General features: G+C 43.7%; 1 long non-coding RNA gene across 1 annotated transcript; it reads left to right on the top strand.

Moving 5' to 3' along the window:
• The first annotated feature begins 13 nt into the window (after positions 1-13).
• On the top strand, positions 14-3,014 carry LOC309539190. Its single transcript, XR_014222758.1, has 3 exons — positions 14-452; positions 1,002-1,095; positions 1,888-3,014. It is a non-coding gene; the product is annotated as an uncharacterized lncRNA (long non-coding RNA).
• The last annotated feature ends 6,328 nt before the right edge of the window (positions 3,015-9,342 follow it).

Below are 9,342 nucleotides of genomic sequence, written 5' to 3'. Positions count from 1 at the left end.
CGCTGACAATGAATGAAGGGAAGGGAGAAGGGTTACGCGCCAAGAGCCTCCCGCGAAACTCAGATTTCCCGCCCGCTTTTCAAATCGGATTTGCATAGCCAGGCCCCCTCGCCACGCCGAGCCTGCAGCGCCGTCTCATTGGTTTGCTCTTTCGGCCGGGCCTTCCAATCGCGAGGGGCTTCGGGACTTTGCCGGCTCCTCATTGGGCTGCGGAGGCGCGGGGTTGCCCTGTTTTGCATAGTGCTTGTCCATTGGCTGTGGCTTCGGGGGATTCCCTTCTGAGCGGCTGGGATTCCGTACGCCGGGCTGACTGCTTTCCCTCCTCCTCCTCCTCCTCCTCCTCCTGCTTCTCCTGCTTCTCCTGGCGCTGAGCTGCGCGCGTTCCCGAGTTTGGAAAAGGCAGGGAAAGCCCGCAGGTGCCTGGCTGAAGGCCAGCGAAATTGGTCTCACAAGTGAGTGAATGGGAGAACTCAGAACTCGTCAGATATTACATTTTATAGCGCGGTCTTAGACTTTTTTTTTTGCAGAAGAAAGCACTGATTTAAATGAGACATACAGTACTTCGAATAAGTTTGATCGGCGGTATTAGCCCAGCAACTGAGACTGAGTCCTATTGAACTCAGGTATCTCAATCAGACATTATATGTATATGACAGTGCTGCAAATAAGTCTTGTCTAGACTTGCCAGGTGTTATGAAAATGAATGTAGCCTAGTAACTTTTGTTTCCATTGCTGCATTGCTAAGGGGTTGGACTAGATGACCCTTGGTGTGTGCCTTCCAACTCTATAATTCTATGATCCTTTGAAACAGATATGCAATTATTTACCCAAGACAAGAAGTGATCCAAATGACAGCTGTTGTTGTTTAAATTATAAACAAATATTGTTCAAACATACCCTTTTACATTCCAGAATATACTTCCCCAGATGATGTGAACCTCTTCTTTCCTGTCCATTGTAATATAAGTTATTTTCTTTTTATCCCAAATGTTCTTCCATAGGCATTTTGTGCAGAGAAAAAGTGTTGTGACCATATTCCCTTGCATTGAATTTGGAAGTCTGGAAGATACTGCATTGAACAGGTCATGTTGAAAAGTAATTAGAACTATTGCTAATTTATTAATCCCTTTTGATTTTGCTTGCTTAACTTCTCCATCTCCTGCTAAGGCTTTTCAGATTCCTCAAACCAATCACAGGCCTGGGATTCAGCCTGAAGTCTAGAAACCCTAGATCACTATCCTAACTCGCATGTCTAAAACTGAACCACATATCTTTCCTAAGCAACTGTCCTCTCCTTTATTAGACTCTCTATGAAATGAGAGAGAAATGAGGGATATGGGTGGCGCTGTGGGTTAAATCACAGAGCCTAGGACTTGCTGATCAGAAGGTCTGCGGTTTGAATCCCCACGACGGGGTAAGCTCCCATTGCTCGGTCCCTGCTCCTGCCAACCTAGCAGTTCGAAAGCACCTCAAAGTGCAATTACATAAATAGGTACTGCTCCGGTGGGAAGGTAAACGGTGTTTCTGTGCGCTGCTCTGGTTCACCAGAAGCGGCTTAGTCATGCTGGCCACATGATCCGGAAGCTGTACGCCGGCTCCCTCGGCCAATAAAGTGAGATGAGCGCCGCAACCCCAGAGTCGTCCACGACTGGACCTAATGGTCAGGGGCCCCTTTACCTTTATCTTATGAAATGACAGCATTGCCATCCCTCCTTTTGACCAGCCATGAAACTCTGGCTTTGATTTTTCCCCTGCCTCTCTGCCTCTGCTTCTCCCACCCAACCTGCCACCAGATCACAGCTTCTCCCTGTATAATATGAAAATGCACCTCTCCCGCTCTGCCCCTTGGATAAAAGTCTTCATTATTTCAATCTCTCTCTCTTTCAGCCTTAAGATCTTTTCAAAACATTTGATCAAAGCCATGGAAAGGGGGAATGCCATGACTCAGTGATCATAGACCATCTGCTATGTGTTCAGGTCCCAGATTTAATCCCTGGCATCTCTGGGTAGGGCTTGGAGAGTCTTTGGTCTAAAATCCTGGAAAGCCGCAACCAATGAAGGTGGACATTAGTGAGCTAGGTGGACTAATAGTCTGACTCAGCATAAAGAAGCGCCCTTTCTTCCTAAATCCATGTGTGCAGTGGGGCCCCAGTCTGCTCTGGAGGGTTCCTTAACCCCCTAGAGCAGATTTAGGGGGCACATGGGAGGCTGAAGGAGGTAGGAAAAGAAGAAGCCCTGTTGTACAAATAGATGCCTGCTCACCATATGTTGCTCTACCACTCACACTTAGCTCAAATAGGTGTAATTTTGTTTGCCACATTGATTCTATGCTACCTTTTACTCAGCTTCCAGTCTTCCCCTCTTTTGGGAATTTGTTGCCTTTTATTCCCTCTGTTATTACTTCCATGATTCTCATCTACACTGTAAGCTCCTTGTGACCTGCCTTGTTTACTTATGTTTCTTTGTAAGATGTACGTTGAGGTTTTTTATAAATAATAATCTTAAAAAAACTTAGAGAATTTCACAGAACTATTCTTCAGGCATTGTGGGTGATGTATATCCATAGTACATTTGTAGCCTAAACAATGTCTTTTAAAGCAGGAAAGAATGTATTTTAAAAGCACCGGTCAACAGCATTTTCTCAAGATATTATCTATCAAGAACAGAAGCAGCCAGAATGATTAATGGTGATTATACTGAAGTGTTGGGGAGACTGGGGTTTGTTTTTATTGTTCCATAAGGCCTTGTTGTAATCTTAATTTCCTTTTGTAATTTTTGATATCTACACCGTATCTTTCTCTCTTTTTTTACTGTAAATCACCTTAAGATTTTTCTGTAAGGCATTGAGCATATGAAATAAATTATAGAGCTCATTTTGAATTCACCTTTTTGCTAGTTTCTGCAGAAAGAAAATGTGTATAGGATGTCACTAAAGCAAATTTGCAGCTTCCTATCTAACAAATCGAATGTAGGTTAACTGGAATGTATGTAGCAAATTAAACTGGGATTAAGAAAAAAAACCCTCAATCCTACTTTTGGCAAAGGCACTAGTCCATCTGTTACTATAAAAGTGGGTTATTCCCTTTCAATTTTTATTCTTTTCTCCTTGAAAGTGGGAGGACTATTGACTTCCTGTTAAGCACTGGCTTCCTATTTCTGGTAAGACTTTTATCAGCTAACTATTTCTTTAGCTTTTGCAAATAGATTTCCCTTGTGCAACTTTGGGCGTATTTCCTGAAATGGAAAGGTTTGCCACTTTTATTTAATTGAAATATTGGTCATTTACTTTTTGACTTGCCGTATTTTTTGCACCATAACACTCACTTTTTTCCTCCTAGAAAGTAAGGGGAAATGTCTGTGCGTGTTATGGAGGGTATGCCTACGGGTGGCATGCCTACGGATTTTTCTCCTCTAAAAACTATGTGCGTGTTATGGTCGGGTGCGTGTTATAGAGCGAAAAATACGGTAACTTCTCCAATGTAGCTTATAAGAAACTGAAAACAATACATACCGAAAGCAAAGTGGGTTGATTTAAATCAAGACAACTGAAATCAGTAAGGAAACAAAGGCCTATTTAAATTATTGAGCTAAATCAAATTTCCCATTGATGCCTCTTTGTAGTTCATAAACAGTTGTTCAAATCTAATTAGGAAACCACATTGACTTACAAATAAGGCTGTGTTCCTATATTGAAGATATGCACTATTGGCTATGGCAAGGCATGCGGGTGGCGCTGTGGTCTAAACCACTGAGCCTCTTGGGCTTGCTGATCAGAAGGTTGGTGGTTCAAATCCAGGAGGGAGCTCCCATTGCTCTGTCCCAGTTTCTGCTAACCTAACAGTTTGAAAGCACACCAGTGCAAATAGGTAAATAGGTACCGCTGCACCTGGAAGGTAAACCTCCTTTCCATGCACTCTGGCACTCGTCACGGTGTCCCATTGCACTAGAACCATTTTAGTCATGCTGGTCACATGACCTGGAAAGCTATCTGTGGACAAACACCAGCTCCCTCAGTCTGAAAGCGAGATGAGCGCCACACCCCCATAGTCAACTTTAAATGGACTTAACCATCCAGGCATCCTTTACCTTTACCTTTGCATATTGCCTGTGGCAGAAATACCACTGCTGTACTACATGGGATTCAGCTTCCTATGTATGCCTATACAGTGGTATCTCGGGTTAAGTACTTAATTCGTTCTGGAGGTCCGTTCTTAATCTGAAACTGTTCTTAACCTAAAGCACCACTTTAGCTAATGGGGTCTCCCGCTGCCGCTGCGCCACCGGAGCACGATTTCTGTTCTCATCCTGAAGCAAAGTTCTTAACCTGAAGCACTATTTCTGGGTTAGCGGAGTGTGTAACCTGAAGCGTATGTAACCTGAAGCGTATGTAACCTGAGTTACCATTGTACAACACTGTACCCATACAGCTGCTGAATTGCTGAAAATTCACTAGCAGGATGGCGTTGTAAACCAGAGGGTGGGGTCCCAGCATATGGTAAAGGTAAAGGTACCCCGGACCATTAGGTCCAGTCACAGACGACTCTGGGGTTGCAGCACTCATGTCGCTTTACTGGCCGAGGGAGCTGGCATTTGTCCGCAGACAGCTTCCAGGTCATGTGGCCAGCGTGACTAAGCCGCTTCTGGCGAACCAGAGCAGCGCACGGAAACGCCGTTTACCTTCCCACCGGAGTGGTACCTATTTATCTACTTGCACTTTGACGTGCTTTCAAACTGCTAGGTGGGCAGGAGCTGGGACTGAACAACGGGAGCTCACCCCGTTGTGGGGATTCGAACCACCAACCTCTGATCGGCAAGCCCTAGGCTCAGTGGTTTAGACCACAGCACCACCCTGTCCTCACTCAGGCCACACCCTGTTGATGGTGCAACTTTACACTGACATCAGAACCAGCAGAAGGAAATTCCTTCCCATTTTGTTCAACAGAGAGGAATGGGGGGGTGGGGTGGAATAGGTGCTCTGTGGTACCTATATCACCATTTATTTATAAAAAGATTTATATATGGCCAGTGCTTTTTTTCTAAAAATATGTTTAGGGGTACTCTCATTTTGACTCAAGAAAACCACCATTTTATAGTTCAAAATGAGGAAATAAATACAGTAACTGGACAAAAGTACAAAGATTCACTAAATGTTTAGGGGTATGCGTACCCCCCCCCAGAAAAAAGCACTGTATATGGCTATATCACAGAAGACATCAAAGTCCAATTTAAATTAGAGACCATCAACTGTTACAGAAAGATGTTTTCTTAATTGCCTGCATAGGCCTAGAAGAAAAGTTTCAGCAGGTGTTCAAAGGTTAACACAGGAGATGCTGCTAAATCTCTATTGACAGAGCTTCCCACAGGACTGGGCCCAGTGGTCTGCAGTCAATGGACTAGGGGGGCTATCCTAGATGTTCCCCTGGCGACTCCTTCCCAAAGCCTAGGAAGCTTCTGCCCAGCTTAGGAAGAAAGACACAATGCTCAGACATACAACATTGCCCTCATAAGCGGGAGCCTCTGGCCCTATCTGTTCCCCTACGAAAATTTCACCACACACCACTGACCGGGCCAATGACACTAAAGGTTCAATTTCTTGTTAATGTCAGATGAGTCTCACCAGCTCAGGGTATGCCCAACAGCTCCTGCAGATGATCTCAATGACTGCACTGGGATGAAAGGGTTCAAGAGGTCCGTTAAGATACCCTAAGTGATGGAGGGCTTTGCAAATGAATACAATGACCATGACACATTATGGGCTATGTCGCAAGCCCCAGTACACCACTACCCATATACAAACCCATATACAAAGGAGCGTTTGGCAATGTACGTGGTTCTCTTCCACAACCCCATTTATCTTCATAATAACCCTATGAGGTAGACTAGGATAAACAATTCCAACCATTCCTAAGTCACCCACGTAGCTTAATAGCTGAGTGTGGATTTAAATCCAGGTCTCTCTAGTTTCTGCCCAACACACAGTAAAGACAAGCTAAAAAACAAAACAAAACGCACAGATCCAGTTCATTATCAGTTTCACACGGTGATAACCCCATGGCTACAAAACAGAGGCTGTAAAAGTTCTTCTGATTGTCATTCCACATTCATGTTTATACAATCCTCTTGCTTTTTTAAAAAAGTGCCCATATTGCTTTGTTATTGACACTACAGAAAGGAAATGTTTTTTAAAAAGTTCTGTCGTAGTGAATGGCACACAGGGGAGGAAAGAGTGGCCTTTTCCAAAGATAAGATAAAAGAAACAAATTTCAGTGAGCAGCTCTTCTGTCCCAATGCAAATGGTAACAAAAAAGATTTATGAAACTTTATAAAACAAGTGCCCCGTTGCACTAAAGGGGCTGGGGGAAAAACAACCCAGGAAACTGCTTCCAGAAATGCAAGGTGCTTCTAGAGGAGAGGTGGCTAACCTGTGGCCCCAGAACTTCATGCAGCCCCCCACCCCAAGAATTTGTGATGCCTTAAGACCCTCCCCATTTGTCTTTAAAAGCTTGCAGCGGGGGAGGAATAAATGTAATTTTGTTCTGACTGCTTCTGTCTCCATATGGGATGTCAAGATGCCAAAAACCTTTTTTGCGTGTGTGTGTGTGTGTGTGTGAGAGAGAGAGAGAGAGAGAGAGAGAGAGAGAGAGAGAGAGCTGTCTGTCTGTCTGTCTGCTTGTCTACACATACACCTGGTTACCAACCGCTTTACAGGTTTCCTGCTGTAAAACTGTGATGCCCAAAGTTTTTGTGCTACCTCAAAGCCCCCCAAAGTTTGCCCATTTTAAATTTCTCTCCCCCCTCCACTGTTTCCACAATTCCCCAGATGTGATTCTGTGCATCCCAAAGTGCTTTGTGGCACCCCACCCAAATGTTTCTTTTTTAAAAAAACATTAATGGCTGGCAGTGTCTCTTTCTACTATTAGGCCATGTTCTACTCTTACATGCGGCCCCTGGAAGATGGACCATTGGTCAATGTGGCCCTCAGACAAAAAGATTTTAACCATTCCTGTCCTAAATAATCATCTTTGATTGGTGTGGTTTGAGTGTGCAAAACTGCAGGAAGTGTAATGATTAATTTGATGAAAAGGACAGTTGCCTTCACTGGTAGATTAGTTTATTTTGCTCCCAAAAAAAGTTAAATAGTGCTGTAAACTAGTACAGTGATACCTTGGCTTACATACGCTTCATGTTACAGACGCTTTAGGTTACAGACTCCGCTAACCCAGAAATAGTACCTCGGGTTAAGAACCTTGCTTCAGGATGAGAACAGAAATCGTGCTCCGGCGGCACAGCAGCAGTGGGAGGCCCCATTAGCTAAAGTGGTGCTTCAGGTTAAGAACAGTTTCAGGTTAAGAACGGACCTCTGGAACGAATTAAGTACTTAACCCAAGGTACCACTGTACTCATATTTGTGTGTGTGTGTGTGTGTGTGTGTGTGTGTGTGTAAAATTTAAAAGAAGTTCAGTGGTGTGGGAGGGAAAGTTGTTGTTTGCTCATTTGTCTTAAAATGTAACAACTATCCTATTCAAGAAGCAGTTATCTCTCAATCCACTTAGGGCACATTGATAGCTTCCATTTTACATTCAGAAACAAACGCATAGATGTTCTACACATCCACCAGCAGGGGTCATAGCTTCACAGGTGATTCCCCCTAAAAGAGAGATACACACATAGAGAAAGACATACAACACAACACCCACCTGTGTAAAGGAACTTTTGCAATTTCTAAAAGTGCAATTGAGTCAATCGTTATTGCTTTAGAATACATTCAGATACATTTCAAAAAGCAATTGCTCTTTCAGAAGCAAATTGCTCAGAACACCTTTAGAAAAACATTCAAAGGCCTAGGGCACACACGTTACAGTTGTCAGGTGAAAACACCTGCAAATCACTTCACGTAGCTTGGGTTGATACTTGATAATTTGGAATGCCGGCTGGCAGTTGGGGCACGGAGAGTAAAAAGCAAGGAGAGAATGGAGTTCTGATCGGAATGGAAGAACTTAACACTGCAACATTTTGTTACAGGGCCCCACTTGTTTTTTGTATTCTCTTCTGCTTTTCTTTTCTTTTTTAAGCAGCCTGAGTATATGTATTTATGTATATATTGGAGGACTCCAGAGGTATGAAGTAATGTGACACTGAACTCTGAGGCTTTGTACACACCCACACACTGCCCCAAGTAATTCTGGAGACTGTAGTTTACCCCTCAAGTTATACTCCCCACCAACCTTAACAAACTACAATGTCCAGAATTCTTTGAGGAAGGAAATGTGCTTTAAAAGTATAGTATGTATGCAGGCTGTTTCTGCTTTTCACTGTATCCAGATGAACAAGTATCAACAAGTGTCAGGAGTCCATAATGAGGATGGATGAACGTTAATACCACAAAGCTTAATCCAGGTAAACCGATGACAGCAGTAACAGAGGTTGCCCTGCCCTGTAAGGATCAGGTTTGCAGCATGGGTATACTCTTTGGTCACAGGTAGACACAGGACTCTCTCCAAATGGCAGCGAACTCCAGCTTTCATCCTTCCTGACCAGAGAGCAGACTGACCGGTCTGATAGGAGTTACGCATCCTGCAACACCTAGAGGGTACCACCTCAGCTACCCCCGTTTTAGATCCATCCTTTCACAAGTGCCATCCATGGCACAAATCACCTTTCACCAAGTCTGAGTTGTTTGGTGTAGCAGCTGGTCCCCAGAGAGCCAGTGTGGTGTAGTGGTTAAGAGCGGTAGATTTGTAATCTGGGGAACCGGGTTCGCGTCTCCGCTCCTCCACATGCAGCTGCTGGGTGACCTTGGGCCAGTCACACTTCTTTGAAGTCTCTCAGCCCTACTCACCTCACAGAGTGTTTGTTGTGGGGGAGGAAGGGAAAGGAGAATTTTAGCCGCTTTGAGACTCCTTCGGGTAGTGATAAAGCACGATATCAAATCCAAACTCTTCTTCTTCAGAAGAAGAATGACCTCGCTAGTTATATACACTTGGACAATGTACAGCTCAGGTTATTGTAAACAGGCCGTGTTTAAAAGGCATTCAGAAAGTTCCAGGTGGTTCAACAGCCTGATTATTAACAGCCTTGTGCCGTAATGAATATATTTTGCTTTTGCTGAAAGATTTGCAAAGGCTTACAGTGTATTTTCAGATGCAATCTGAAGGATGGCTTTGACTTGTGGGATGAGTAACTTTTTTTAGCCCCAAAGCCACGTTTCCTCTTGGCGAATCCACCTTGGAATATACATTCAAAAAATGCACTCTTTTGAAAACAAACAAACATATTTTTATGGGTCAATGAAATTACATATACGGCAGCATCCCATCGAAAATTAAGAAGCAAATTAAATAA

Source organism: Podarcis vaucheri (assembly GCF_965113315.1).
Source record: "Podarcis vaucheri genome assembly, chromosome: 8".
Classification (NCBI taxonomy): domain Eukaryota; kingdom Metazoa; phylum Chordata; class Lepidosauria; order Squamata; family Lacertidae; genus Podarcis; species Podarcis vaucheri.
This window is presented reverse-complemented; position numbering and strand designations above follow the sequence as displayed.